This window comes from Varanus komodoensis, unplaced genomic scaffold (assembly GCF_004798865.1).
Source record: "Varanus komodoensis strain SLA01 unplaced genomic scaffold, ASM479886v1 scaffold1, whole genome shotgun sequence".
Lineage (NCBI taxonomy): Eukaryota > Metazoa > Chordata > Lepidosauria > Squamata > Varanidae > Varanus > Varanus komodoensis.
Genome location: NW_025335268.1, coordinates 22,415,713 through 22,431,230, shown reverse-complemented (window position 1 = coordinate 22,431,230; position 15,518 = coordinate 22,415,713). Strand labels below are relative to the sequence as shown.

The window sequence follows — 15,518 nt, the reverse complement described above, 5'->3', positions numbered from 1 at the left end:
AATGTTGAGGAAGCACTGATGCATTTACAGCTATTATGTTAAACTTGAAACATTTTTCTTGGCAAACATGATTTCTCTTTAATATAGCACCATTATTTTTCTGGTTCAATCACAGTACTAGTCATATGATCAGATTATTTATACCACCCTTTGGACCCAGTCATAGAGAAGAGAGGCAAATATCATAAGGAAGTGGCATCTTTCACATTCCTATGATACCATTCAGAATTAATGAGCTGCTTGTGATTGTGTGAACAGAGCACTTAAGTTACTGTGTATACAAGTCCCCTCCAATAAATTCTGCTCAGTCCACACATTTTCCTTTTCCAAGTAGTTCTACTAGGCTGAATGGAAAACTTAGTAGCAAAATCTGTTCTCATGACCTACACTTTCAGTGTGTTTATCTTAGGGAAAGCATTAAGCTGCTAATCTAAGATCAAAGGATTGAGGCAATGCAACATAATCCTAGCAGATTTATAGAAGAAAATTATCTGAGTAATACCATATAACAAGGCCAGCATGGCACATCACATAATAGACATTTGTTTCACAAATTACTCAAATTTCCATGAGCAGAAGTGTTGTCAAGGAAATGCACAGCTTTTACATTTTAGGTACATACTATGTTATATTCTTAATGGGAATCCTGTTTACTGCTTCTAATAGCATGTTTCTGGTTTTATGGTTGTTTTTAAATAGTGGATATTAAATACCTGGCTAATTACAGCTGTCTCATTTTCTACATTCCATGTTGTGGATGCATCTGTGTGTTTAAAGTTCAGTTTCTGTGCAATATCCCTGTGGTATTTCAAGATGCACAATGCAATGTTTTGCAAGTACCTGTCAGAGAGAGATCCCACACAGCAGTTGAGTAGCAAATATCCACTTTGGGTATTTAACAATAATTGGGATCTTTCTACTGGCCTTACATAAACTCCAGATAGCAGTAAAATCTAATTACCAACTCATTTGACAAAGTACTTTAAGTGGCACCATGTTTTCTTCTGGTCTTGCTTGAGCTGGATTCTTTCTGTGACTCAGGTTATTTGGATATCTTTTCTATAACAAGAACTCAAAAGAAGTATAGATGAGTATAGCATGAAACCTCATTGCACAAGTATTAAAATAATTGACAATACAGAGTCAAAACTACATGTTTGGTATTAACAATGTTTTTTTTTAATTGTGGGAAGCTTTAATGGAAGTCATATTGGTAAGGAACATTCTGTATTTTATACTAATCCTATTTCATTGAAATCAAGATCTTAGTGCATTCTGGCTGCAACACTAGTTAGTGAGAACAGCGTAAAAGGAAAATGTGTATTATTTTCTTTTTCTTCTCTTTGCCTTTGTTTTCAGAATCTACACCTATGAAGTGATCTAATACTTTGGAAACTTGCTGTGTCCACAAAGTGCCAAAATAGTTTGAATAGGTCCTTTAAGTCTTAAGTCCAAAAAACCTAAGAGGCATGTATTTTTTATGACCACTCCTACAATGTGGTTCTTCTGTGTTAACTCAGGGCCATGTTGGGTTGTGTAACCTACCCCTGGTTGCTTCTGCTGTAGGCAGAATTAGCAGATAGACTTCCTGATTCTGAGCTTTGCAATTTATTTTGGTTTATCTATTCGGTTATGAAAAGTACATAATTCTCTAAGTTTCACCTTTGCTAGATGTTAAAGAATATGCAAAACCATGCAATCTTGCTGTGTGCTTCTTTCTAAAAAACAAAACAAAACACAAAATAAGCATGCTCCACCAACTATGAATCACTTATATTAGTTCCTTTAGCACTGCAGAAGAACACATTTTCTGTTCATAAGACTTTCCTTTAAGACCTTAAGAGTCTTTGCTCTGACCAGCCTGACACACAGCATATCTAAGTATTACGCAGACTGTAAAAACAGATGGTCTCAAGCAACACTGAGCCGTTTTTATTTTATTTTATGAAGGAGATACGTCTATGTTAAGACTCTGTTTTGTGATTGCATCATTGACTTGTGCAAACTGAATGCAGACAGGAGCTGGAAGTTAAACATCTCTGGGATGAAAGTATACATAGACAACCTCAGAGCAGAAATATTGGGACATCAATGAACACAACATTTTCTTACCATTTTAAAACCTTAACTGTTCTACTGATAACCTAAAAGCTAGTCAAAAGGCTAAGGCAGTCATTTTGTCAATAAGAAAAAATCCAAAATACTGGTTTAAGTTTATTAGGCCAGCTGAAGTTAAATTTATTTAACTTATTTAAATTTAACTGAAGTTAAATTGATTAGGTCAACTTAATAAGTTCATGTTTGCAAAATCTTAACTTCTTTTGCTAAGATGTTACAAAAAGCAGGTGGAGTGGAAAACAGGAAGAAGGAAAGTATATCTTGATGATAAAGCTATGTTGTCTGCTTGGTCAGAGTCTTAAGATGAAATGGGGCAAGAGTACATGCAGGCATTTGAACTGGTCTCTAGCAAGTGATGCAATGGCTTAACATTTCAGCTCAAGATACCTTGGAAACAAGTCAGTAATGATTACCCTCAATTTTGGAAAATATCAAATCCAGCTGTTACTTAAATCCACCTCTAATCCCAGGTGGATAACACTACTTCCTCAATGAGTGGAAAATAGGAATAGAGAAACTAAGCAGTCTTTCTATTAACAAACCTGGAGATAATTTAAGATGCAGGACCAAATTTTTAAAATTAAATAGAAGCCTTATAGCTGAAGGAAATGAACCCAGAAAATAAACTTCTGACCTATAATATTTAAAGTATTATGTACTAAAATAAACCAGTATACAACATACATTGTCAACATGATCTTAGCTGAGCAGGACAAATAAGTTAACAGAATGGTGCAAGAAGGCCTTTAATAGACTGAATGTGACTGTAGCTGGCTGTCAAATATCAGTCCCATGTCAACAAATTCCATAAGATACTGAAGTGACTAACATCATTGAAGTTCCTTTTTTTTTAAGTAGCAATGAGGCTTTCCAGGAAGGATGTTTCTGGGGAATTATTTCATTTCTCTAGTAGCTGAAATCGCTTGCCCTTCAGCCTTATGCCTTGCAGCTCACCCGAGGCAAGCAGTAATCCCAAGCAAAACCCTGCCTGCCTTGTCGTATTGCTTAATTATTATACCTGTTTAATGCTACTTAGAACATTGTCAGCTGTTGGGAAAAGGTAATTATCACTAGTCAAATGACACACTTTTTTGGCTGCCTCACGGATACACATTTTACTGGTACCTTGATACATAATGAAGCCTGATAGCAAAACTTTTGCTTGTCTCTTCTTCAAGCCCCAGCTGTTTCCCTGCTAAATTCATCCCATCTGTCTCCCCTTCCGTAAGGCTGTAGGCAGTATAGCTTAAGTACAGAAGCAGTTCAGTGCTATTTTGGATAAACATAACTGAAATTTGAATCCTTGCCATTTGCAATGCACACATTTTGTTTTACTGCTGTAAAGAGAGCTGTCAAAATAAAAACTACATGGATAATTCACTGAAATGCAATCAAACGTAAGGAAGATTAAAGAGGAAAATATATATACTTAGGGTCAGTTTTGCTGTAAGCTGACTTGTACAATTTAAGACCTCTTAATAGCAGTCAATCTTAAACATATGTTATTGTATATAGAAAACAATCCAGTACAGTGACCACTATAATCTTATTCCCTAGGTCCAAAGATTTATACCAATGTTTCATGTGTAGTAATGAGCAAGTTACAAGATGGTACTTTGGTTCTTTTTCAATCTTATAATAGTTTGTTGTAATTGGCATTCATCCAAGTAATGAGCACGGCCCATATTTCCACATATCTCAGGAAAGGAAAGGTATTACAACTAAAAGTTATACAATTCTTTCTGTCTCCCCACCAACAGTCACATCAAATTCTTTTTGTAGAAATTGTTAGAACCTGATGTCCCAGGAAAATAATTAGCTAGGCACCGAGGGTTCATCCTGGAAGGAGATGTTCAAGTCACAACTTTTACTTACTTCTGAAGTATATAGATTTTCCTAGAATCTAAGAATGCAATCTTATGGGATAGATGGAGCCTTGCAAGATTGGAACCTTCCATTTGCTGAAGGTCTGCTGGCAGGAACTAGGTAAGGCAAGAGGAATACCAGCGGTATTTTTGCTTTCTATTCCTCATTTAGGAAAGTCTGGTAAGTACCAGCTTTCCCCAGCTAGTGTGGCTGGTTGAGGGGCATACTAGGAACTGTAGATACTATTTTCTGCCAAAACATACATAGGAATGCAGTCAAAAGCTATTTTTAGGTAGCCCAGCTAGCTTGCCCTTCTAGCTTGCTTCCTTTCCTGAAGACAGGCAAGTATGGAGAGGATCTAGGACCCTGTGGAACCAAGTTTCTTTTTCTTCTTCCCCACCCATCATACCCCTTTACAGCCCTCAGCATCCACTTCCAAGAAGGATAGCCACAGCTTCCTATGGTGCCACATATGCTATCTAGGGGGCATAGGATTCCTCTAAGTCTTAAATATTCTCTTCTGAACTTTTAAAAACATTAATAATATTGCTATTAACCTACCTACATTTGTTTTTGCCTGCACTGTCATAGTCCTAGATAGTGCCCCGGTCTATTTTGGTTACTCCAAGCAATAAACAAAACCTATAATTTGCCCAAAATTGTCCATTTTTCTGTCTTAGTCAAGAACTTTCAGAATGTTGGAATTTGAGCTCTCCAATGAACAACAAAAATGTCCCCTAGGAATATAGTTTTTGTTTTCAGTCAAGGTATTAGGAACGCCCAAGAAGGTGGTGGTAATTCTAACAAATTACTGAAGTACAGACTGTGTTGCAGAATACTCTAAAGTTCTCCCATTAGAAGCAAGATATTAGAGAAGACATTAGAAGCAAGGTAGATTTAGCATGAAGAACAGTAACTTTATATGAAGAAGTTGCATTTCATATGAACTGTGAACTATGAACTCAAATTCCTACTGCATCTATCACATTTTGACGTTATCATCTCATCAGAAATCTCTGAAAGTTCAAACACTGCTTTTAGATAAGAGCATATTAATGCAAACACAGTTTCACCAATTAATTCTGACTAACTTTTTGAAAGCACATTTTAGGAGTAACTTATCCATGATATATACTTGCATATGCAAATATTTTATTTTTTAATAAATGTCCTAATGCAGGGTGGTCTTCAGGAATTTTAAAAAATTGTTAAGATATGTGGACAAATATCTAAATAAGAAACTACCATTTATTATGTCGCTTGATATTTTCCAGATGTGGGTGAAATGTTTTCATACTTCATACAGATAAAATGACACTTTGCTTCAAGTGAGTTAAGCTGCCTATGATACTGTTGAATATATTTTTAGGGCTGCCTAATTAGTCAGTATATGCATCAATATAGTTGAATGAATAAATCCTCAGTAATTACTCAGTAGATGTTTAAAAGGATACTGGATTGTTGGGGAGGAAGTGGTTCAGAAGGAAAAAAATACCCTTAAAATAGTGCTGGAATATATGGGGAAAATGTAGGATATAAAAAGTACAGCATTTTCTACGCACCTGTCTTTGGTACCAGCCTCCTCTGTGTTCTTGCTGCTGGATTATTTATTGTATAAGAGATTTATATCCTACCCAGAAATGCATTTGCATTGCTCAGGGTAACTAATAACAAAAGATTGATTGTAACGTATCTTGGACTAAAGTCCATTTCAGTAGATGCATAAAGTGTTATCCTCAGTTGGCAGCTGTATATACACACAGACAGCTATATATAGAAAGAGCAAAGTGGAGTTAAATTGTAATGAGAACAAAAAAACTGTATAATAAAAAAATAAAATCTGAAGTCATTAACAGTTCACAAATGGTGGATAAAAAGCAAATCCAAGTATTGTTGGATTTTGCTGTAGATCCAGTGACCCTTCTGTCTTCTGTTGGAAGGTAGAAATATGGAGATATGTGTAGTGTAATGTCCAGAAAGTGAAATTTTTGCTTGAAGTGATCCAGGCTTAGATTGATGATGGAGTCAAAAAGATACCAAGGACTTCCTACCCATGGTTTTAGAAGATGATCAGTGTATCTCAAGCAGAAGAGTGGCCTTTGCTCTAAGTGAGCCATATATTGGTGGAATGCAAGTACCTAGAGCACTACCACTGATTTGTGTCCTGTCCACATCTGAAATAACTGAGAGGTAGTGAATTTTGATCGGCAGATGTGTTGTAGCATCATCCAAGGTGATGCTTTGCAGGAGATGCTGATGTATAGCTAGCAGGATGAGATTTTCAGGCAGACAGTCAAAGATTTTAAAGCGTTTTTAGTTTTGGTTTTAGTACAGTGAAATATAACTGTGTCATAAAATATATTTGTCTTGTATATTTAGAATATTTTTATTATCCCTCCATTCGATGAATGCTACAATGACATATGATAAAAATACTAAAGTTAACATATACAGAAAAAATTAAAACATCAGATTAAAAAACAACAACAGATAATGGGGCTATTAAAAGCTCACTGGGCTAATATCATCTTTACAAGTCATCTGAAGAAAACTAAGGAAACTAGCTTAATCTTCCTGGGAAAGAGTTCCACAACTGGGGTGCTGTTACATGAAATAAGACCTATTGAAGGTGGCCACCAGACTCATATCTCTAAAGTGTAATATGATAAGCATTTGTTTCAGGTAAGCTTTTCAAGGCAAAGGTAGTCTTCAAGATATCCTGGCTTGAAGCAACTTGGGGTACAATCCTAAGCAAGATGACTGGCAGGGGAATACTGGATGTTGTCGGATATAGTTCTGCCTAAATATGATAGGATTGCATCTTTTTCTTGTGCAGTTGGTAAGAACCAATTGGTAAGAACCAACACCTCAAATCAACTTTGAAAAATAAACTGGAAGCCAGTGCAGCTGCTACAAGACTGGTTTTATAAAATTTGTAAAATGCAAATGAACTAAACATCTGACTGCCATGTTTTGCACTAGCTGAAATTTCCGGCCATTCTTCAAGAACAACCCTGTGTAGATCACATCACAGAGCTATAAATGTGAGGTGATTTAAGGCCAAGGCAGCACAATTTAAAAAAATTCCATTCCTAGACTGGTGCTCTATCTTGGCATGCTATTTTGGCATGTAATTTTTATATAAGCATAGCCACCCAGAGATTGTCTTCCTTGAGAGATGTTTGATAGGATTTTGCATTGTAAGCAGGAATAGTTTACACAGAAGAAAACTAAAATCTTAATCCAAATTTTCATTAAAATACCATTAAAATTGTTACGTTGCAGAGTGGATTGTGGGAATGAACAAAATATTTATATTCAGAAGAATCCTGATTAAATTGAGCAGTCACACTGTAAGAGCTCCTATTATGGATTTATGAATAAAAGAAGTGGAGTGTATGGATTATTTCATTTAAAAATACATGTTAAAACCGAGGGCTTTTAAAACAAGGCTACATTAGTTACACTGAAAAAAAATCAAACATAAAGGCAAAGAGCCAATGGAAGAGGCTAATTAAAAAGTAAGTACACAAAAGTTGTTAAAGGCAGCTGTAAAAATAATGCACTTGGCTAAACAGCTTTGGTAACTGTTTGCCAATGCTCTGGTTTTCTTGCTTGACCATTAGGATTAGATTTACCTGATTTGCACTATCAGCAAGCCTGCTATAAGCCATGGCACATGCCAGCATGTGCCAGTACAGTTTGCATATTCACTACCCATCTGTAGGTTATTGTTTTATCAGAAACTGAGTGACATGGTTTGTTGAGGGTTAAGCAGCACTCAAATACCCATGGATTTTTAAGCCATGGAAGCTTGTTTCAACTGTGCAGACTGGTCCGATGGGTGCTTAAGCGGGGTGGGGTGCAGAGCTTTATTTGGCTATAAAAGGCAAAGAGTCTCTCCCAAGGGTCTCTAGAAATACAGCAAGGTCCAGGTGCTTTATAAAATAAGGACCATCTTTACTTGTTCCAAGTAGTCCATTGCACTGAAAGACCAAGAAAAGCTGTGGGTACTTGAAGGGTACGTTGTAAACAAGCACAATTTGTGACATTGTTCAACATCATTGCTAATCATGGGGCATATTGGCTTTCTGGAGCTTGAGTCAACATGATTTAAATCTGGTCTTAAACTGGCTGGTTTTAAATCCTTGAATTAAAAAAATTAAGCAATACATTCTTACTCATAGTCTGCAGATTCCCCATACCCATACTGTCAATCTGTACCTTTTCTGATATCTGAAAAATCCATTAAATAGGTAGATTTTTTTCAAAAATAGGTTTCACAATTTAATAAGTGTGGTTGTAAATGTGACTGTGAGCACCAAGTGATTAGTAACCGTATATGTTGCCCCTAATGCATAAGAGGAAATTTTCGATTCCCACTATTTAACTCATCTTGATAATTATTGATATAAACAAACAAATCTGGTCAGCTCACAGGTGGATTTCTCTGGCAATATTGTAAGTTGTAAACAAGGACAATTTGCATCATTGCACAAAATCATTGCTGGTCAGATTATCCAACATTGTGGAGCTTGAGGCTTGGGATGTGTGATATATGTGAAGAAGACAATGTCTAATATTCCACTTCCTTTTTCATATTTCATGTTTTGTATTCCTTACCCAGTGAGAAGTCCAGCTATCATATTATTTTGTAAAGTATTATGCTTTGCCTTGTTATTTCAGAATGAGTTAAAATACAGATTTGAAAAATGAGAGAAAGAAAACAGCTAATACAAAGAGACTAAGGTTATCATTGGAGTTAACATTTGCATAGCCAGAAATTTCAAATGCTATTTAAAGTACAAATTTTGAAATTAAGATAAGTTGGCTCTGTCTCTCTGTTATAGAGAGAATCCACAAGATTCAAGAAAATCAGATTACCGGACAATTCTATGAGATGGGGGTAAAAAGAAGTTATCTGGTGCAGCTGGCACCATTTTCTAAGTTGTACCGGCTCACTAAGGTCAGAGGAGTAGGTGTGGGGTAGAAATGATTTGTTTTCCTTCTGATTGATCCCAGGGCCAATATGCAGTTGTGCCCCTTTCAGGTGGTGGATGCCAGGAGAACAGCCGAGCATAACAAACAGCACCCTGATACCCTCCTGGAATGCCCCGTGTCAGCTCTCCTCCCAGCAGAACATTGCTGATGGGACATTCATGCCTGTGGTGCTTCCAAAAGGTGTACATGGGGAGGGACACTCAGCCAATCTAAGTGCCATTTCCTTCACTACAGGTCTCCTTTTCTACCATGAGGGTGCCGCCCACTCCACTTCCTACAGCCAAATGCTGGCTGCAGGATTGTACCATTAATGTGCAAGTGACAATTCATTTCATATCAACTGTAGTTCTATACCTTATAATATAACTATATGTCAGTAACAGCTGTTGAATCTGTGCTTGATTCCTTTCTGTTTTAAGAAGTGAATAGAAACAGCCATACTGGATCAGACCAGAATTTAGTCCAGCATTCTGCTCATGCAGTAGCCTGTCAAATGCCCATGGGAAGCAGTATATGAGTGCAATTCCATCCTATTATATGATTTTAAATGCCATTGAGGCACAATCCTATTCTTGAACTGGCTGGAAGTTGTAGTCCTTTCTTTTATCTAATCCTGCACAGGGTTGTATCCTTAATGTAGAGGTAGGTCTTGTAGGACTGCATTAAAACTTAAAGATTTTAATGGATTAATAAGCTGAAAAGCTACTTTAAAAACTTGCATGTTTGCTTGGTGGTTGTTAACAGCCCTTACAGCTGAAACAAAAAGACAGCAGGCAGTCATGTGAAAAGAGAGAACTTCTCTTCTCCTTTGTCTCCATTAAAATAGCAAGTTAGCATTTATTGCTAACATTTATTGTTATTTTCCTAAAATAGTCTTAAAACACACTGAAACTGAGTTACAACTCTTAAAGGGGGACACACTGGTTATAATCCCCTTTACCTAAGACTCACCAGTTAATTAATCCACAAACATTAAACATTCTATAAACACCCACATATTTGGTGGAAGTGAAGTCCAGAGACGTACAACGTATTGGGCGGGGTAAAAATACCCAAATAAATAAAATAATACCTTTTGCTGTATTTGATTGGAAAGAGTATTCTTTCTGTCTCCAGTAATCCTATAAATTATATTATTTTACTCCAAAATGTTTTTACTATGTTTTCCCCTTTGGCTTCTATGATCAGGGTGAAACATGTGAAAAACAAATTGCCAATGTTTCCAGGAGACATGATATAGTAGTTAGTGGGGAACTTCCATTTTCCCTATATTTGTTGGGATACCAATTCTGCCAGGTATGCCCCCTCCAAGAAATTCCTGATGTATGTTGCTGATAATTTCTTTCTATAGAAAGTGGGGGAAGGAATTGAATGCTCAGCTGTCCTTAACTTGATTCTAATAAACAGTGATGGCCTAATGGATAAAGTGACAGCTACAGAAACTTTGGGGAAAGTAAGCATTTCATACTTGAATTTTTGATTGTAAAGAAAGAAAAAGCCAAATTATCAAAACAAATACCTTGCATTTTATGAAAGCCAAACTGCATCAACTCATAATAATGATAAATAAAGTCCTCATTGCTTTGAATGGGCCCAATGAACTGAATCCTAAAGTAACAAAGGAACTTGCAGAAGAACTCTCAGCAACACCGTCTATTATCTTTGGGAAATCCTGGAGCATACATGAAATGCCAGATGCCTGGAGGAGGGCTAATGTTGCCCCTGTCTTCAGAAAGAGAAAAAAAGAGAGACCTTGGAACTACAGACCAGTCGGTCTGACATCGATCCCTGGGAAAATTCTGGAACCTCATAAAGCAGTCAGTGTGCAGACATATTGAAAACAATTCAGTGATGACTGGAAATCAACAGGGAATTGTCAAACATAAATTCTGCAAGACAAATCTGATCTATTTTTTTGATTGGGTAACCTCCCTTATGGACTGTGGGAATGTTATATTATCTCTTCACTTCAGCAAAGCTTTTGAAAAAGTGCTCCATAATGTGCTGATTAGCAAACTATCTAAATGTGGGCTAGATGGAAGAACTATTAGGTGGATCCATAGTGGGCTTTCCAACAGAGTTAATGAGTGGGATACCACAGGTTTCTGTGCTGGGCTCAGTGCTCATCAACATGGTAATAAATGATTTGGATAAGGTGGTACAGGGAATGCTTATCAAATTTGCAGATTATACAAACTGGGTGGGATTGATAATACCCAGTATTGGGCTGAAAACGCAAGAATGAAATTTAGCAGGGACAAATGCTAAGTTCTGTACCTAGAAAAAAGAAATTGAATGTATTGTTACAAGATGGAGGGCTGTAGTTAGCTCAACAATACTGCAAGTGAGAAGGATCTTGGAATTGTTGTAGATATCAGTCAACATGATCTGGCTGTAAACAAGACAAATCATATTTTGGGCTGCATTAATAGGAATATCACTTTCGCATGCATTTGCCCTCTACTCAGCACTGGCTATGTCTCATCCTGAATTCTGCATCCAATTCTGGGCACCACAATTTAAGAAAGATGCAGATACCTTGGAAACATTTGAGAAGAGAGCAATGAAGTTGGAAACAAAGTCTTGTGAGAACAGAAGGAATTCAGCATGTTTAGCCTTGAAAAGAAATTACTAAGGGGTAATATGGTAGCATTCTTTGAATACTTGAAACAATGTCACAGAGGTGAACTGAGCTCTCTTCTGAACTTTGCCAGGGTGTAGGACACAGAATAATGGGTTCAAGTGTCAGGAAGCCAAATTCCAGCAGAATATAAAGAAAAACTTCCTGACTGTTAGATCAATACCACAATGGGAGCTTGAGAAGCCATGGGCTCTCCAGCACTGGAGGACTGAAGATGCAGCTGGACAGCCGTTTAGCAGAGATACTTTAACTTGGAGTCCTGCACTGAGCAGGAGGTTGGTTTGAATGGCCTCCGTGTCTCCTTCCAACTCTACTATTCTATGATTCATGGGTTTAATAGGTATCTCTTATTTTTGCCTCTTTGCATTAAGGTAGCATAAACTTGCTGAAGAAATATGGCTGTTCCAACAGCTGAGTGAAACCATTCTAGGGCCCATGGATAGCCCATTTCCTCCTATCCCTTCTCCTTCTCCTCCCCACCTGCAACGGACCTTTGTGTGTCACTCCTACACTGCATAGGAACTTTTAGGAGATGCAGCAGTGAGCTGGCACTGAAACAAACAACATGGGGTGTCCCTCGTAGTGCCCCTTGGCATTTGCGACCTGGTTTTCAGGACAGTGAGCCATCGGATTTGTTTCTTGAGTTCTTTAAGTTGGAAAACCTAGTAAGACAGAGCAATTGTCTGGGTCCTGTTTAAGTACTCTGTACAGCTTGCATTTTTAGCATATAAAGTGCAGGTTTTTTAAAAGTGGAGAGATCCATTTTTTTCCTCTCACAAAAACAGCTAATGGTATTTTTCTATAACTTGCCAGAAATATTCATTTCCAGGCAGAGAGCAAGCGTGGACAATTTCACACTTAACGACGAACATTTCAGAAAGTTCTGAGTGCTGGAAAAGGAAGTGTTATACTGAAAATTACAGCTGGCACTATTCTCTATCAGTCAATATTCATTTGAACAGTTAGCTGTTGATCTAAGGGAGTAAATGCCATCCTGTCAAAAATGGGAGGGGGGTTCCTTCCTGACTTTTGAAGAGAGTATTTGGTGTGATACATGTATATAATTATTCTGCTATGTATTCAAGTGGATTTTTAGTACAGTAGTTCTATACCTGCTTATTCACCCAGCAGACATGCTGAATATGAACATTCACTGCACTTAATATGCATGAATGTTGGTACTTAGGGAGAGGAGAGCAAAATTTCTCAGTGTTACCTGCCACTTTCATGTATATAGCCCATTGTCTGAAAAATGGCTCCACAACACAAATGGTAAATCCTAGCTGGTTCACATAATCAGAGCTGCTCACCATGGTTTATTTAAACCTGTCATTCAGTTTTTGAATAGTCAAGCCGCAGCGATGGCTTGTCATGTTGCCTCAACCCTGGGGACCATGGCTTATGTGAGTACTGTCTAATTAAGTTCCCAGATTCACGCAAGTGTGCTTGAATATTCAAAATAGCTGTCAATATGCATCATAGCCCACCATGGTTTAAATAAGCTATGGTGGGCTGTTTGATCATGTGAACCAGCTCTTTGTTGATTGTATTTCTTTTTGATCAGTGGTCATACTCTGGGAGACGTCCTGGCACAACTTCTGGTACGCTCAGATTTTTGTAGCTTTTACACAAGCTGAAATCCTTTAAATTCCTATGCTGTGCTAGGAGATAAAGAAACAGACGAGGAATTCAGAGAGTAGGAGGAAACTAGCCCAGTAATATCTTTTTAATGATTCCCCTAATAATTATCAGAATCATGTGAAGAAAAGGGAAATCGTTTGTTATTATGATTATTAGATTTTTTCCATTCCCTAATACAGTACAGTCTATGTACTTCCTACTCACTCCCACCCCCATTTCCTTGACGTTAGGTTCTCCTCCCTTCTTCTTATCATTCTATATTTAAAGAATAAACCTTTCACATGTATAAGTAACATTACCAGGCAAAATTTTGATAAATAAATAGCTACTTAGAAAGAAGCAACCTCAGAAAAAAATCAGGTAAAAGGTTGCATTGTATACATCTTTGTGGTAAGTCACTTCCATCCCTACAAGCTTCCCAAACTGATCTTTTAGCAAATAATAACTGCAGGATTGGATTAAAAGTATGAACGTATGAGCAGCATATGCAATTGGTCTTTAGATGGTCTTGCAATTGGTCTTGCAAGGTTTCGTTCAACAAAGAGCTGAGTAAGTGTAGTGATCAATACTAGCAATATGTTTTGCATAGTTCAAACATATGAATTGTAAACAGTATTAAAATGCTAACTTGACCTGATAGTATATGAACCCACTGTTTAACACTATTTGCTTCTGTCTGGACTCTATGTAACTGCATGCTTTCCTTGGAATATAAATATCCTAATTTGTTCTTACTGAGATTTCTCTATTAGGGAGTTTCATTCTTCAGCCTACCTTGTTTATAATTACAACACTTCCAGTTTTCTTTTGTGTTAGAAATTAGTTGTCAAAAACTTTACAAGATACTGCTGGAAAATATTATGAGTAAATTTTATTTTTTTGCAGCTTGTCTTGCTGCCAGCTGGATTCCAAAAAAAGCAGCCAGGGTGCATGCATGCCAGTTCAACCAGGATTTTAGCAATGTCAATAATCTTGCTCGTCATACTTCTCTAAGCACCCCCTCCTAAGCACCCCCCTTTCCAAAACTGTGTCAGTGTATTCATGCAGATTGACTTGCATACAGAACTTCACTCTGCTGGGTAACAAAGCAAAGCCTCATTTATTTGGCTTCCCACTTTGATTCCTCTTTGATTTCTCCCTGACAAATGAAACTCTGTTCCCCTGTTCAGTGAATTAGCTGCTTGTGCATAAAATTTCTGATGCTTTGGTGTCTGAAGTGGTAAGGATTAGATTCATGAAAAAGTACTTTCCCTTTATTTTATTTCTCTTTTCCTAGTTGTTGCTTGAAGAATCACACTATTATAAGAATGTGCGCTTGCTCTCCCTCTTATTTTCTTTTACATATATGTGGAATTCTAAATACACTCCTTTAACTGCTAACAATATTAAAATTGCTTGCTCCTTTTTTTTTCTTTTTTGGAGAACAGGGAGCCTTGGAGGGAAGAAGTAACGTACAAGCAGATGTGCTGCTAGATCTACAGGCTTCTGCCAACCATATGGCATCTTAAAGAAAGATGGTTAGAGCGTCTGGATTAGCAAAGAGTTGGGATGGAAAGCCATGTGTCGTGTTGGTACAGGCAGTTGTTTTAGCTCTCTCTAAAAGGCTTCAGGAGATTGTGTAATGGAACAAATGGTACTGCAAGCCTAGTAACAGCCTTACCGCTGCTGGAGAGGCAATTGGCCCCCAGGCGCCTACTGCTTCATTCTTGTTCTCTCTCCTCCCCTCCCCTCCTTTTCTTCCTCCTCCCCATCATTTCTGTACTCTTTTTAATGTATTGAAAAATCTATTACTTGCTTTCTAAACTTTTTTTCTTTTAACACAGAGGGTTGTCAAGGTTTCCCCCTTACATTCCCCCTTACCTTTCTTTATTTTTGACTCCAGAGAGAACCAGCAATCAGCTTTCCATCAAAAATATTTAATCACTCTGATTGTGTTTACACTCAAGTGTTTTACAATCAGGTTCTGTTTTTTTAGTCGGCATTTTGCTTTTTATTTGAGGAAGCGGAAGAGAATACATTTAAGTGCACCAGTCTGGCACTTCCATTTTTTTGCAACCTGGATCTTTTTACTCCAGGGCAGTCCAAAATTCTACCCAGGCTAATGAATTCAAGGCAGTTTTCTTCAGTGATAAAGAATTAGAACTGTATTGTCCGAACTCATCATGCCATATAGCAAACATTATTCCTTGACCATGGAAATTTCAGGCTACAAAATCCCACTGGTATTTTATTATTTACAGTTAACAATTAA

General features: G+C 37.3%; 1 protein-coding gene across 11 annotated transcripts in view; it reads left to right on the top strand.

Moving 5' to 3' along the window:
• Window positions 1–15,518, top strand: part of SDCCAG8 (SHH signaling and ciliogenesis regulator SDCCAG8) — a 138,779-nt gene that overhangs the window by 92,395 nt on the left and 30,866 nt on the right. The window contains exon 18 of one of the 11 annotated variants that reach the window (XM_044419532.1): window positions 1,360–1,590. The exons of the other annotated variants lie outside the window; for them this stretch is intronic. The gene's annotated coding sequence lies outside the window, so the exon portion shown is untranslated. Of the gene's footprint in view, window positions 1–1,359; window positions 1,591–15,518 lie in introns of those variants that run through there. 11 annotated transcript variants of the gene reach the window in all.